We start from the raw sequence: 16185 nt of genomic DNA on the forward strand, positions 1-16185 counted from the left end.
GGGCTGGATGCAGGCCTGCTCGCCCACAAGCCGAGGCTCTGTCAGGCAGGCCTCCCTGCTTTGCCCTCCTTCTGCTGCGGTACCACCCGGAGGAGAGATTTTTCCACCTGTCGCACTTCAGTTTCTTCCCTGCGGCATTTCGCCAGCCGGTCAGCTCAGAGCTAGGCTGCCAGGGGCTTCCAGGAGCCTAAGGGTGGAGACAGGGGCACGGACGGACAGCTGCCCACCTCCTTGAGAGAGCCTCCGCTGACCCCCAGCCCGGGTGCCTGGCACGGAGCAGCTGATCACGACAGGACTGCTGACCTGTGGGGGGACTTTATCCAAACTTTTATAGCACTTTCTTATCATACCATCATACCGTGTTAACGATTTGCCTCCTGTTCTTCTGCCCCATAAGGCAGACCTTTTTATCCATCGTCGTTATGTCTGAAAGACTGAATAATGAACTCTCTGCACACGCTGCAGTTCCTGCCACCACTCCCATATTCTACGACACTGAAGCTTTTTGTGGCTTTTCACTGTTAGAAATATCACTGTAGCCAACATCTTTGTGCATAAGCGTAACAGGATTCTGAAAACTCTGAAAGAAGTCTACCCATTTCTGACTGTTACAAACTCCCAGGATACCTGCTCAGTCACGTGCACATCACCCCTGACTCGGGGAAATGGAACGCCAGGCAGCGACCTCCTGTCTGACCGGCGAGAGCTAAAGATGGCTGTCAACATGAAGGAGGTAGGTGATGTGCAGGTCTGTTCACTCAGGCTGAAAAATTACGGAGGTGGCAGCGAACACATTCTGACTGTGCCATGAACCGGCCAGCAGGCATGCTGGGGTCTCAAGAAATTACCCGTCACCTCAGCTACCATCGCTGCCCTGGAACACATAAAGAAGGTTCTATCAAGAAGGCCCAGGGGACATCCATACGTGATGCTTTGAAAAAACAGCTTCTCGAAACCTGACCTAGGGCCATGAGGCCCTAACCCAGGCCAGGGACACGTGAGTCTGAGTCCGCGCTGACCCTCCGTCGGTCGGTCTTTCAACCTCTCTGAGTCTCCATGTTCCCATCTGCAGGCGGGTGGGGTGATGACCGGAGGATGCCTGAGGTTCTCTTTCTGCTGTTCCACAAGGCTCTAGAACTCAAGCAGACAGGAGGGAGCTGCCGACCCAGGACAGACAGGTGCCTGGTCTCACCTGGATCAGAACATCAGACCCTTTGTACCTCAGAGCCCCCCAGCGCTGCAGCTGATTCTGGAAAGCATCACTATCTGGCCAAGATAATTGCTGTGTGTCACCTGCGTGGCTTGTTGAATTTTAAGTCCCGAGAGCAGGACACAGTGTGTGTGACTCATCTTTGTCTCCCTATAACCCTAACTGTGTGGGGAGAGTATACGAGAACTCACACGGTATCATTTGTCACAGCAAAAAAAAAAAAAAAAAAAAAAAACTGGACACAATTTAAAAGACACCGGCAAAGAATGACTTAACATTAACCATCACCCAACTACAGAAGATGACAGATCACACTTGCGATGGAGAGCAATCCTTACTAACACAGACGGATGTCCACCATGTATTCTCCAGGGATAAACTAATTACAGGACCATAAAAGTGCACCTGTGTAACCATGCGTGCCCGTGAGGGACAGCTACGTGTTGTTCGTGGAAATCCCTGAGTCTTGGGGTTTTAGGTGAATTTTTAAATTTTATCCTTTGTCCATTGCTGAATTCTTTAGTTTTCTTCATAATTAGTAAGCATTCCTACCTAGCAGCATCTAAGGCAGGAGTCATCAAACTCTGGCCTTCAGGCCAAATCTGGCTACCACCTGCTTTTATTTAGTTCCCAAGATGAAAACGGTTTTTAAATTTTTAAATGATTGGGGAAAAAATGAGAAGACTAGCGAAGTTGAAAATTTCCGAAATTCAAATTTCAGTGCGCAAAAATCCAGGTTTACTGGGACACAGTCATACTCATTGGTTACGTATTGCGCAGGGCACTATGGCAGAGTGTAGCTGTCACAGAGACTGCATGGGCCCCAAAGCCTAAAATATTTGCTCTCTGGCCTCTTGTACAGAAAGTCTGCCGATCCTGGCCTAAGGAATCACCTGCTCTGAAAACCTCTGCCAGATCCCTTCCCCACAACGCCACTCACCAGGGTCCCACGTCTCACACTGATTGCAACCCACAATCGATCCTCGTTATTTGCAAATTCTATATCTGTGAATTTGCCTGCTTGTCAAAATGTATCTGTAACCCTGCATTCATGAATATCCTCAGAGCGGCCAAAAAACTGTGGGCCACCCAATGCCCACGCTGCCAGCTGAGGTGGAACCAGGTGAGGCTGCTTCTCGTTTCAGCTTCAGACTGTAAGTAAGTGTCCTTTCCAAGGTCCATGGACTGCCTCGTGTCTGTGCTTTTTGTTTAAAATGACCCCTAAGCACGGTGCTGAGGTGCTGTCTGGTAATCCTAAGTGCAAGAAGTCTGTGCTGTGCCTTACAGAGAAAATCCTCATGATAAAGGAACTTCATACAGGCATGATTTATAGTGCTGTTGTCCATGAGTTCAATGCTAATGCATCAGCAATATATATTAAATAAGGTGCCTTTAAACAGAAACACACATAAAACAAGGTTATGTATTGATTGGTCCATGAGAATGTCGCCAAAAGACATCCAGGAACCTAACCCTGTATTTCCCCTGGGGCAATAATTCAGTATTTGCGAACTCAGTATTCATGGTGACTTTATAGATCATAACTATGGCAAATAATCAGAATCAAGTATATTTGCTTTCATAATCTCTCCCACCACCACCACCCTCTACGTACCCCACCAATTCCTGAGTTCCGTGGGGACAGGAACTTGCTCATATGTGTCTCCTGAACGTCCATGACAGAATCTGGCACAAAGCACGTCCTCCTTCACTGACACGATGATGAAGCAAGGGACAGTGCAGTGTAAGAAGGGCCTATGCCATCATCTCCACCTTCCCTTCCAGAAGGTGATGGTACCGTGTGGCCTCTGAGTCTCTGGTCCTCTGGGACCTCACACTCCTCTTCTGGAGGATGGGGATTGTTGAGGGGATTCAGTGCTCTCATACGAGTGAGCACTTGGCTCTTGGTGCCCAGTGGTGACTCAGTGAGCTCGGATTATTATTTTGAAAAATTTCCAAAGAAGATGCCCCCTTTTTTTTCACTTTTAGAAAACCGTCACTATGCTTGACCACACTCATTAGCAAAAATCCTTTCCCATGCACTGACCAAAATCGTCTTGCAGATTCTTAGTTCTCAATAGAAAACCTAGAAGGGAAAACAAAGAGCCACAGAGCCCAGTGGGAACCACCATAAACTTGTCAGTCCATCAACAGCTTTTGGCAAAGCACCGTGACAGACACAGGAAGTTTACGAATTAGGTCGTGAAGAAAAATACAGAGACAGGGAAAAAAATGAATAGTCCTGTGAGGTGAAGTGACATTAGAAAAGAGGAGGAGAAAAATCCCACAAATAATGACGTGCAGAGCTTGTGGCACAAGCCACACAAGGTATGTTCATAAGGCCAGCGTCACCTCTCTTTATGCAACACTAAGGAACATGTTTATGGCAGAAGTGCTTACCAAAAGCTTACAGTCCCCCTTACAGAGCTCAGTCACCCCTGGAGAGTGGTCACCCAGGCTGGGATTATATTTCTCAGCCCCTTGCTTCCAGGCACGGATGGTATGTCCAGTTCTCCCCAACAGACTGCAAGTGAAGTGGCTGTATGCCACTTACAGGACAGGGTGTTTAAGACGTGGGCATGCCTCCCCACCCTCCCCTCCCCCACCTATCAGCTGGATGGATTTCAGGGTCCTTGAAGGACAGTGGACCAACAACGTGGAAGAGACCCGAGTCTTCTAATCACTGCATAGAGAAACACCACCCACTGACCAGGACCATCCATCCTCCCTGGGCTATTACATGAGTAAGAAATCGACGTCTTTTGTGCTGAGCTACTGAATATTGAGATTTAGTTGTTACGGAGTCTAGAGGCACTAGAATGAAACAGCCCTCACCTTTTTTGTCATTGACGTTGGATGAAGAAACTGAGGTACAAGTGGTAGACTGAACTTGACAAGACTGCACTGCTAGTAAGGTGTTAACTCCCACTGGTGCCTCGGTTAGCTTTTCCAGCCCACGACCTTTCCATAAGACCCAGCTACCCCATGCTAAGCGCTCTGTAAGTGCTCTGCGAGTCCAGATGAAGAAGGTTCAGGGGAAAATACTCTGAAAACCAAGTCGCACTTGTCACTTCCTTTCTTGTCCATGGACCCTTTTCTTAGCCAGGTTCACCCCATCCAGAATTTCATTTTCCGTGGAAACAGAAAGCAAATACAGTAGCAGACATCACTAACCATTCTCGAAGCCTTGTCATTACTTTGAAATATGCTAAAATAGCCCGTCTCCTCCACCCTCGGGGTCCCCAGCTCCCCACCTCCCGGTCCGCTGTCTGTTCTGTTCATTTTGAGCACCACCCACGGCCAGACATGGCCAGGCCGCTTCACAGAAGCCAAAAAAGTTATCAGAAATGAGTCCTGGGTTTGACAGAGAGGCCAGATGTGTAGACAGGGGTATTTCAAGGCCCTCACTTCCCCGCTCATAATTAGTCAGCTTCTGTCATTGATGAGAATCTCCAGATGTCACAAAACAGTGACCTTATAGGGCAACTCCCATGAGGCAGGGCTGCTTCGGCACCCATCGCAGTATTCTAGAATGTGAGCATTGATTGACAGCTTCAAAATACTAGCCACCCTTTTGTTTAGTGATGAGGACAAACTCCCAGAGAAAAGATACTTAATCTGTCCAGCTACTCTTTGTATATTCAATGCACACCTCCTGTGTGTCACCTTGGAAAACCAAGCTTAATGAGTGAGGTAGACATGTTTATTTCAGGTCCACACATTTTCAAGGTCCCGTGACCCCTCGGATTCTCATCTTTCACAGGACCAACAGCCATCACAGCAGTCATGGCCGTCCAAAACGGCGTGCATGTACATGGCTGCCTTTCCCAGAGATTGTGAGGATTTCTGCAAAGATCTTCTCATCTATGTGACCCATTTAACACAGATTCTCAGGATGTGTCACGTCGACGGAACTGAGCTAAAAGAAGGAAGGGAGAGGAGACAGAGGGAGAGGCACAGGGACGTGAAGCCGGCCCGTCCAGAACCACAGACGTAGCTAAGACCAGAGAGTGGCATGACGTCACGTGGTGCCCCACTGGAGCCGGACCCCAAGTCAGGAGAGTTGGAGGGAAAGATAAATGAAATCACTTCTGCAAATCAAAAAGCAATCAGCACAGGCAGGCTGGGCAGACCCTGGGAACAACGCGGACCCAGCCTTCACGCCTCATCACGATAACCACAGACCACGTGCACAAGTCCGCCCACACCAACACCAATTCTGTGATTCCTGGCCATGTGAAAAGGTGTGAAAACACGGATGCCCAGGCACAGCAGAGATCGGGGTTCAAGCCTAGCCTGGCCTTTACTATTGACCGAGTCAATAAACCCCTCTGCCCACATGCTCCTCTTCTGTCATCCACGGTGTAGCGATGGCTTCTTTATTCACTCTCCCATTCGGCAACTGCATGCTGGGCATCGGCTACGAGGATGCTAAATGAGTCAGATGGAATAATGCGTATGAAAATTGCTTTTGGACATGCAATGCGTTCTACAAATGAGAAGGTATGGTCCCTGTGTGCAATGATTAATCCTGAGCTCACAGAAGCTCAGGACCCAGAGGGACCTTCCAGGGTCACACCACAGGGCAATGCTTGGATTCCGTCCACCCCAACCTCTCTCAGCAGCCACGTGGTCTCTACAGGGACATTTCCAGCAAGGTACGCAGACAACTCACTCCACCCAGAAGACTCCGTTTCCTTTTATTTTGTTGGCATCTGTCTGCCTGTTATTTCCACTTCTCCATCTTGGTTTTGATCTTTGGGGTCACATAAGATATGTCTGACCAACTGCCTTCCCCGCTAACCTTTTGTTTTTTGGAGACGACCACCTCCCAACCCCCCTCCAACGTCCTCTAAGTAAAGCTAAGACAGCCCCAGGCTTTCCCTAACAAAACGCCACAGTTTGGCTTAAACGACAGACATTTATATTCTCACAATTCTGGAAACTGGAGTCCAAGATCAAGGTCAGCAGGTCTGGTTGCTTCTGAGGCCTCTCTTTTTGGGTTGCACATGGCCACCTTCTCACTGCGTTCTCATATTGCAAGGAGAGAGAGATCAATCTCCTTGGTATCTCTTCTAATACAAGGCATTAATCCCAATACAGGAAGGCCCCACTGTCATGGCCTCATCTAAACATAATTATCTCCCAAGAGTCCTATCTCCAAACACCATATAAGATACATCTGACCTACCACCTTGGGGGTTAGGACTTTTAACACACGAATTGGGGGTGGAGGGCACAATTCAGTCCATAGCACGTTCCCCCCCACCAATGTTCTCTTGTTAAGCAGAATCGAATCTTATTGACACTAACTGAGTACCCACAATGCCTTCAAGACATTAATTATATATGCAGAGAAAATCAATAGGAATTACCATCCCTCCAGACCTAAAGCAGGTTGCTCTCCACACGTAAGAGGTCCCCGAACCAGAAGAAAGAATGGACCACAAGCCGGGGATAGGAAGTTCGCAGACAGAGATGTCACAGTGAGAAAGTAACACAGCCCTGCCCTTTGATTAATTTTGATTACGAAGATGGCGACTCCTGAGCCGAAATCAGGAAACTCTCACCCATTCATTCACTAATGACTGAGCAGCTTCTCTCCACCAGGCCCTGTGCCACGAGCTGCAGATATAGCTGTGAGCAGAGCACATGAGCCAGCAGCCCTGATGGACCCAGAACTGGCTTCCTGCGATGGGATTGAGAGCCTTCGAGGAGGAGGACGGGTCACGCAGACAGCTCTGCACTCCTCGCCCTGAGCACAGCGCCTGCCCCGAGTAGATGCTCAGTGACTGTATCTCGTAAAATGACAACTGCAAACCAAGACCCCTCCAAAGTCGGCCTTTATCATCGGAGGTGATTAATTAGCATTTGATGAAGGGTGGCCATGAGCCTTCCTAAGTGACACAGGCCCACTCGCTGATTTTTAAGGAAAGTCCAGGGTCCCAGAGAGCTGAGCCTTCGAAGCCACTAAGACACTGTCCTTGTGAAGACAGAAGGCAACCAGGACCGGACTGGACTTTTGATGATGACTTACCATCAAAATCCCAGGTCTGGATGACAAGTGAAACCTTGTAGAAATTAAATTTGGTGAAGAAGCTGTTTGCGGTGATGCCATCCACCGCACGGCGGGTCTCGGGAGAGGTCTGGTCCCCCTCGTCCCAGCTTTGAGTGAAAGTGGGGTGGAGTGTGAAGACATTCCACTGTTTATAAGATCAGAAAGCAACAACTGGGAGGTCGCTGGAAGAATGGTTGCCTTCGGTAACTCTGAGCTGCCTCCAGCTACTGCTGTGGAAGCGGAAGGTGCGTAGCAGCAGGGGGGACCTCTGCAGGAAGCCCAAAGTCGCTTCTGCAGGGGGACTGAAAGCAGCTCACAGCACCCGGGCTCGGCCACCCTGCAGCGTCCATGTTTGAGTTCTTGTCATTCCGTCCCAACACGTAGCAAGGGATGATGACTCTTTAGCCTTGGAATCACTTTTTGCGCCTTTTTTATCAGCCGACTGTCCTGAAATCAAGCTCTTCTAAGCTACGATTTCTAATCTATTTCTATGCCAGAATCTTATTGACCTATTTCTATGCCAGAATCTTATTGACGAGAAATCTAGAAAGTCTGGGTGCCAAAACAGCCAGCACGATGCTTGCATATTTTTAAATTAAAATATTTCCTACTAATATATATAGTAACACTAATTTAACGTATTAAAACATTTTGTGCTAAAATATATACTAAAATGCTGCATATTTTTAGAGTTGGGATGTCACAGTGTGGTTTTCCCCTTCAATCACTTTAAATACTGAAGGCAGGGCCTGTATGGTCATTTGCCTGAATGTCTGTGTTTACGTCACCTACATCCTCGTCAGGATACATCAGAATCGGCACCACCATCTCTTTTCTCGGATATTAGGACATTTTTAAATGTATTTCTAAAACTTTCCTGTTGGGATGTCTTATTCCCCCCCCACCCACACACACACACACACAGTTGATCCTTGAACGCCATGGGTTTGACTTGCACAGGCCCATCCATATGTGTATTTTTTCAATAAATACACAGTTGGCTCTCTCTATCCCCAGGGTTTTGTATCCTCAGATTCAACCAACCTCAGAGCCAAAATAGTATTTTCAGTCCAAGGGTAGGAGTCCCCAGATGTGGAGGGGACTGTATGCATTGTTCCGAGCCATTTCATATAAGGGGCTTGGGCATCCACGGATTTTGATATCCTTGGGGGGAGGGGGGTGTCCTAGAACTAATCTCCTGTGGATACCAGGGGACGACTGTAGCTAAGTTTTGGGGAAGTGGAAAGATATGTGGATTTTTGACTGTGGCGGGGGCGGTCGGCACCTCTAACCCCCATGTTGTCCAAGGGTCAACTTCATATCAATCTACTTTGGAAAAAAAACACAAAGTTCTGGATAAAGGGTCATTTAGTAGCATCTACATGTCCTTGATGTCTTCAGACAAAACAGCCTTACAGTGTAGTTTAACAGAGAGGACCTGAAAGAAACGATGGGGAATATTAAATAATTCCCATACAACACTATCTGTATCTCACCCAGGACAAAAAGAACAGGCTCTTTAATGTAATGAATATTTTAAAAGGCAGAGATACCTTGTTATGAGATGCTCTTTTGACTCTGGCTAAAAGAATTTTTAATAACCGAACTTCTGAAAAATCTTGTCATTTTTTCACCATACTTAATTGGAAAGACGATTATTATTTTTATCAAAACACTGAATTTTTTCCCTTCTTTTCCATACCTTTGGTTGAAAAAATAAAAAGTGTTTCCGCTAATGAAATCAGCAGACATGTAATATCTTATATGCTTGTGAGTTGTGTAACTTCATATTGACATGCTTCATTATTGGCTTGATTGTGTCATTGATAACATGATGATGTGTATGAACATTAGTTCAACCATATAGTTATAACATCTGGGAACATGTGGCTATAATTCTGTGGGAGAAATAATTTGGCGGTGTTCACTAGCTTGCGACAACCTAGTATGAGAGCTTAACTATCTAAGTGAATCCTGAAATGAAACAGCTTGGACTGACTTAGCTTCCGGTCCCTAGAAAGACCTGGCTGTGGATTTCAGGCCTCCATCCCACAGTGAGCCCCTAAACTCATCAGGTGACTGGAGGAAACAAGGACATAATGCCTGGGAGTGCTCAGTATTTTGCCCAGTAAGCGAGGGCTCAATAAAGACACTTCTATATCCTATTTTTACTACTACTACCACCATTAGTATCATCGTTACTGAGCACGCCATCCATGGAGACACCATGCCGGAAGGAGGCAAAGGAACTCAGAAGGCAAAAACTGGGTCCAGCACAGAGGAACTACAAGAGGCAATGAAGCAGCCTGGTGAGCAGAAGGAAACAGAAACTGTTCTAGGGCATGGACCCCAAAAGGAGTAAGGAACAGGCAAGTAAAGGGGACAGTTCCTTCAGGAGCTAACTCAGTGAGCACGCCAAAGCCTGAGCGGACACACCTTTTTGTGACAATTTCCTCATTAATAAATTGGAAGAATGTCAGTTAGTAATGGGGAGGTTACGCAGTCAAGGTTTGTAAGCTCATGGCACACAGTAACATCCTTCGAAAGGCGTTATTTCTTTTCTTCTTCCTTCTTGAATCAAGGGAGCATCTGCTCTGAAAATGCGAAAACAAACCTATACATAAAAATAAATCCACCTAAATGAAATTGTACATTAACTACGAAAGCCTAGTGATCATTAAACACTCCTGGGAGGAACTGAAGATGGTTCACTGATTAATTGAGTTTAGTGCTATCAAGCATCACCTAACAAATCATTGCTCCTTAGAGGAACAAATATGACTGTCACTTCGAAATTTCTAATTTGCACTCTTCCGGGGAGACCAAAAGGCTACACACTTAGGAATAAAGTTCTCCCCTAAGTTTTCAAGGGTGAACAATTGCCAGCTTCCTCGGATAAAGGGAAGACAATTAGCCAGTGTCACTGTCAACCAGTGAGGACTGCAGGCCCCCTTTGCGTCTACAGCTTACAGACTCGAAGGATCAAATGTGGCAAAGCAGACAGTGGAGTAAAAACTGGGTGAATGCCCAGCGTGTAAGATTGTTTTTGTGGCGCTGCCTGTGCAGGAAAATACAACAGAAATTGAGTTGACAGAAGGCATCAAAACTCAACACACAAGTACAGAGGCACACCCACACACACAAACCACATGTTTCTTACTTTCCCATTATATAATTAAAACACGGTCTTTGTTTTAAAAAAATCACAAAGCAAAAGTTCCCACTTTCTCACACCTTCCAATCACATTTACCAGAAACGTCTGCTAACAGGAAGTATATACCCTTCTCAGAATTTCTCCTATGTCTAGACAAATATACCTATGTGCTATGTGGTTCTGTCTTAATTTTGCAAAAGTGGGCTAATTCTATACAAAAAGTACAACTATTCTTCAATTAACCGACCATGGACACCTTTCGAGATATATATATATATCTCATTTGTATTTAAAATTTCTTATTTTTCATTCTGAAATAATTTCACACCCACAAAAAGAGTTAAAAAAATACAACAAATTCCCAGGGCCTCACAATTTCTCAATATTGATAACTTACACAACCACATATATCATTAATATAATATACATGAACACCTGTATTATTATAAAACATACAAAATCTAAGACGTTCTATAAAAAAAAAAAAAGAAACAAAGTAAACAGAAAGAGAAGTGGTCATATTTTCCTCCTACACCCTGTTCTGAGTTGCATTATGGCCCCGGAAAAGTATGTTAATGTCCTACCCCCAATGCCTGCGGAATGAGACTTTATTTGGAAACAGCATCTTTGCAGAAGTCATCAAGTCATCAAGTCAAGACGAAGTCATATTGGATTAGGGTGGACCTCATCCTTCTAAGAAGAGGGAAGTCTGGACACACACAGGAGAGAAGGCCATGTGAAGCTGGGGACGGACACTGGAGTGATGAAACTATCAGCCAAGGAAGGCCAAGGCCTGCCAGCCATCACCAGAGGCTACGAGAGAGGAAAAGGGGTTCTTCCCTAACATTTTGAGAGAGCAGGCACCCCGGCCGGCTGACGCCCTGATTTCAGGCTTCTAGCCTCCAGAACCATGAGAGAATAAGTTTCTGTTGTTTTGGCCACGTAGCGTGTGGTACTGTGTTACGGCAGCCTCGCAAACTGCTGCACACCCCAGTTCAGCCCCACTGCGGAATGCTCTGAATGAGAAAGGAGAAAGCGTCAAGCAAGGTAAGGAAGATGAAATGCACAGAGGCCTGTTTTCGATGCCACGGGTCATCGTATCGCTCGTGATCAATGAGAATGCCTCAGGAATATCACGATTCATAACCGATCGCTGAGAGACATATAGTTCTGGCACTGGGGTGACAGAAGGCTTGCCGACCCGCCTGGTCAGGGAGATGAGCTCAGACGTGGCATCATGGTGGGACGCCGAGGGGGAAGTCATGGCGGCAGCGTTGTTTTCGTCCCGCAGACACGCTCTGCAGGGAGCAGTCGTGGGTGAGTCAGATGGGCTTGCACCCAGGGCAGCCTTCTGCGGAGCCCAGCCCAGAGGAAAGCCCCCAAGAAGCACCCAGCCCACGTTTTCTCCCCTGCCGGCCCACTTCCCCGTCAGCGTGGCCCGGGTTCGTTCTGACGAGGCTGTTTCCACCCCTCGGGGGCACACACCCGTGCAGAAACAGAGAAGCCCAGCCAACCTTGAAGCCTGGGGCCCAGCGAGCATTGCGGAAAACCCGAAGCATCACCTCCCTGAGCAGCAGCCTGTGGAAACGGGCTGCCGGCAAGCCCCGGGAACATCCATGATCGTGGGCAGACGGCAGGCGTGAGACGCAGGGCTTCCAGGCAGAGGCTGCAGGTGGGCAATGGGGCGATAGCGCTCTGGGCCGCAAAGCGACAAGCTTGGCAGACCTGTTTCGAGCTCAGCTGAGCGAAGGGGACCAGGCTGGGAACTACAGAAATACACCTCGCATATCAATCGGGCTTCAGCAGGGGAAGAGGACACGTACCGGCTGTTTTAACGGGAAGAATTTCAGATAAAGAATGAACCATTTACTGAAAAGTCAAAGGGGGGACCCCAAGGTATCGGAGTAGTGGGGTGCGCAGAGCAAGCACATCCCTTTAGGAATGGGGTATGGAGTAGGATTATTAGGACTAAGATGCTTGGGGGGCCCTGCAGAGCCTCAGCTGGGGGTGTCACCTCGGAAAGCAGCGAATGAAGCTAGTTCTCAGAGTGTGGGGTGAAAAAGTCCTTGCAAACTGGAAGCGGCTGCTGCTCTTGGGGACAAAGGCTGCCGCCGGGGAAGAACTGTCACTACAGTGACAATGTCGGGAACGGAGGCCAGTAGAAAGGGTCGCGGCCCTGCCCCCTCTGCAGCTTCTACTCCCTTGAACAATCAGATCTGGCCACAACAGGACAGTCATCCTTCAAGGCCATAGTCAGTGGCCACAACCTGGCCACTGCCCCTTTCTACTGGGCAGACACAGGGACGATCGTCAAACTTACAAACTAGTCAGGCGCAGACCGAGGCCAGCAGACAGGACGCTGGCTGGGTGTCTTGGCTCCTCGCCAGCCCTGCGTGCCTTCCAGGTCCCCGCCAATCCCTGAGGCCCGGCCTCCAGGCCACGTCGCTTACTTATATTTCCTGGCCCCTGCAGACAATTGAGTTTGAGACCCCTGGCCGGGAGGAAACCACATCGGAGACTCTACATCGTATGTGAACACCTTCACGCGTACTGTGTGCGCGTCAGGTTCCAAGAAAGCAGGCCCACGTGTCTTGTCCTCTGCACTATTCCCCTCACAAACTCCGAAACCGAACAGATAAACTCCTTCCTTGGTTTCGGGGGGCCGTGCGAGACACTCACTCAGCACCGACAGGGCTCCCTTCAACGGTCTGGTCCGTGTGGGAGCAACAGACAAGCAGAGAATTTGAAAAAAAAATAACGTGGGCGCATTTCTAATGGGCTAAGCCCAGGGGCCTCTGGAAGTATGTGTGGGGAGAGGTACGCAGTGGGGTGACATGGGAGAGGAAGGGCGACAAGGAAGGCTCCCCACAGAACGACAGGAAGGCCAAGAGACCAGCAAGGGCACACACGCCCTGAATGGGACAGCGTCCCAGTCTGCCATCATTCTGGGCAGCACACGTTTCTGAGTTTCTGTCCAGCTGCGTCCGATTCACCTCAACTTCGGGTCCTGACACCACGCTGCCCACGGGGAAAGCCGTGTGTTCTCAACCGGCTGCTCTCTGCCCAAGTGGACTTTCAAAGCTCGCCATTCATTGCCTCCTCTTGCCATAAGGAAAGAAAAAACATAAGTCTGTCAAAAAGTGTGTGGAGCGTGGCAATGCGTTAGAGTTGAGACGTCGCTATGAACTCACAGTTAGTTTAATATGGATACAGATGGGTAACCACGGAGATGTTTACACATACGTGTACACACACAGGTTAGTACACACACATGTTTCACTGCTCTGGCAGCTGAGGCCTGGAAGCGATGACACCCCAGCAGCAACGAGCACATTCCGCACTAACCTCTTGGTCTCTAATAGCATAGATTTGTTTTCTCCCGTAAAACAAACCAAGGCTCTTCGGAGAAATGGACCAATTCTAAGTCGGAGGCAGGAAATATATAAAATGAGCCTGGAGCAACATATAGTACCAGAAAGTAAGAAAATGCTCCAAAACAACCCCGCGATGATGGGGCTATGTCACAAACATAGGAGCCAAATGAAAGAGCCGCCAGTGACCAAAGCTAAAAAAATTGTGAACAATAAAATAAAGTCATGTTGGATTATTAATCCAAAGTATGTAATAAATATTCGTGAGTTTAGTGGTATAAATAAATAAAGGCAAGGGGGGAGGAGAGGAAAGAAATCTCGCATGGGAAAGAATTCCAAATTGTTTGTGTACTCCAGTCAAGGGGAACACAGTGCCGCCCCGCTTAAGTGTGGAGTGTATATGGCGGCACCCTCCCCAGCACAAAGGAAGGGGGTGGGGGCAGGGAGAGTATCTCTGCAGCGGAGAACCCCGACAAACAGCACCTCAGCCGGGCGATCAAGGTCAGCGTTAACAGCGGTCAGTCACGTTGACAGCACAGAACCTTGATACGATGTGACTTTGTCTCTGTGCTCTTCCTCTCAAAACCCATCATCCGGGTCTAATGATGAGAAAAGTCCTAACAGAGGGGCATTCTACAAAATACTAGATCAACACTCAGAACGGTCGAGGTCATCAAAAACAAGGGAAGTCTGAGAAGCTGTCACAGCCAAGAGGAACCGAAGGAGACACAACGACCGTAACGACCACACGTTGTTATGCGTTGTACTGGATGGGATCCTGGAACAGAAAAAGGATGTCGGCTAAAAACTAAGCATAGTAATGTATTAATATTGGCTATTAATTGCAACAAATATGCCACCCTGATATAAGATGTTAACGGTAGGGAAAACTGGATGTGAGGTACATAAGACCATTCTAAACTATTTTCCAATTTTTTGGTAAAATCTAAAACTACGTGACGTAAAGTAAAAGTAAAGCTTGTTTCTAAAAAGTGTGCAGAGGACATGTGGAGGACAGTGGACGTGTAGGGGTTACAGGTAAAGACAAATGCTGACATCTGAAATACATTCTCCAATTTCCGTTCCTTGAGATGGCTGTCTTATACTGTCCCCATTAAACTGTGAAAAACGTTAGCAGCCTGAAAAAGATATTGGCGTGAATGTGAAATGTGTTAAGTTGGGAGGGACCCGGGAAAATCAGGTTCACAGAACCTGAAGCAAATGGTCGATGAATGCGTCGGCTCAGCACCCATTAGCGGAGCATCTTAAGCATGTGCCTTCAAAGATTCACAGACAATAACGTCATTTGATCCTCAGAAGAGCTTGCTCTGCAGAGGAGGAATTGGAGGCTTAGAAGTACCTAGAGCCTTCCTCCCAGCACGGAGCTGGCAAGTGGCAAAGCAGAGACCTGAGCTCAGGTCTCTTTGCTGGCTCCCGTGCAGTGCCCCCCTCCCCCACCCCGTGGACAGTCACCTTCCCAGTTCCCTCCCACGCCAGCAGGGGTAAGGCTGACACTCAAGGAAGACTCGAGTTCAGAGAGGATGGCACTTAGATTGGGTTTTCTTTTTTTTTTTTTCGGTTTCTATTTTTATGAAAGTCTTCCTTAACCCAACAGTTGTGAAGGTCCCCTGACTGATTTTTCCATGGACATGACACCAGGGTGGCTCCACTATGTACCGGCAGAACGATGCCAAGATGAGTCGAGACTAGGCATTGTACGTTGCTGAGACTGGTCAGTTTTCATTTTTGGAGGAGAAAAAAAAACCTCACCGTGCCTTGCATCCCACCGATGGGTGTTTCTTCAAAAAGGCACCCACTGCAACCAGCTCTGGGACAGTGACAAAACTGGAGAGAAATGGCTTGGAGCAGAAAAATGTGGATTCCAGCATGTCCGTGATTACTCGGGGCGACAACGGGACCAGCGCCTCAGCTGTGTCACGTTTCATCTCACCTGAGACAGCCCGGAACCCCAGCTGGGAGGTCGCCCGGGGGGACTAGGAGCCGTCTGAGGGCGGTAAAAGGCACTAAGAGACACGGCCAGGATGGAGTGACCTGGGATGAGGTAGCGCTTACCTCCACTCAGCCAGCGGTCCATTTACCAGCAAAAGCTTCTAAGTGTTAGCTTCGGGTTAAAAAGAACAAAAGAACCTGAAGTTAAGTAAAAGCACATCGCACTAGGCTGAGCTTCGCGTACGTTCCGGGGGAAGGTCTCTTCGTTTGCCATCTTGGGCCCGTGAGTTAAACTCCGCCCCCTCGTGTGCTCTGAGGAGTAAGTGACATGACATACGAAGAGAGCTGGGAACACCGTGAATGATACGTCTGAGCTCTTGCGATTTTTACTGTCATCGCCGGTTGTATCGGCGACAGCGCTTTCGTCACCGTCGCAGTACC

General features: G+C 48.0%; 1 non-coding gene across 50 annotated transcripts in view; it reads right to left on the bottom strand.

Moving 5' to 3' along the window:
* LOC120595694 (uncharacterized) overlaps window positions 1–16185 on the bottom strand; it is a 237324-nt gene that overhangs the window by 91485 nt on the left and 129654 nt on the right. Inside the window, exon 7 of one of the 50 annotated variants that reach the window (XR_005650988.1) lies at window positions 882–2600. The exons of the other annotated variants lie outside the window; for them this stretch is intronic. This is a non-coding gene — a transcript (uncharacterized LOC120595694). Of the gene's footprint in view, window positions 1–881; window positions 2601–16185 lie in introns of those variants that run through there. 50 annotated transcript variants of the gene reach the window in all.

The sequence above is a fragment of the Pteropus medius genome, unplaced genomic scaffold (genome assembly GCF_902729225.1).
Source record: "Pteropus medius unplaced genomic scaffold, Ma_sr-lr_union100, whole genome shotgun sequence".
NCBI lineage: Eukaryota > Metazoa > Chordata > Mammalia > Chiroptera > Pteropodidae > Pteropus > Pteropus medius.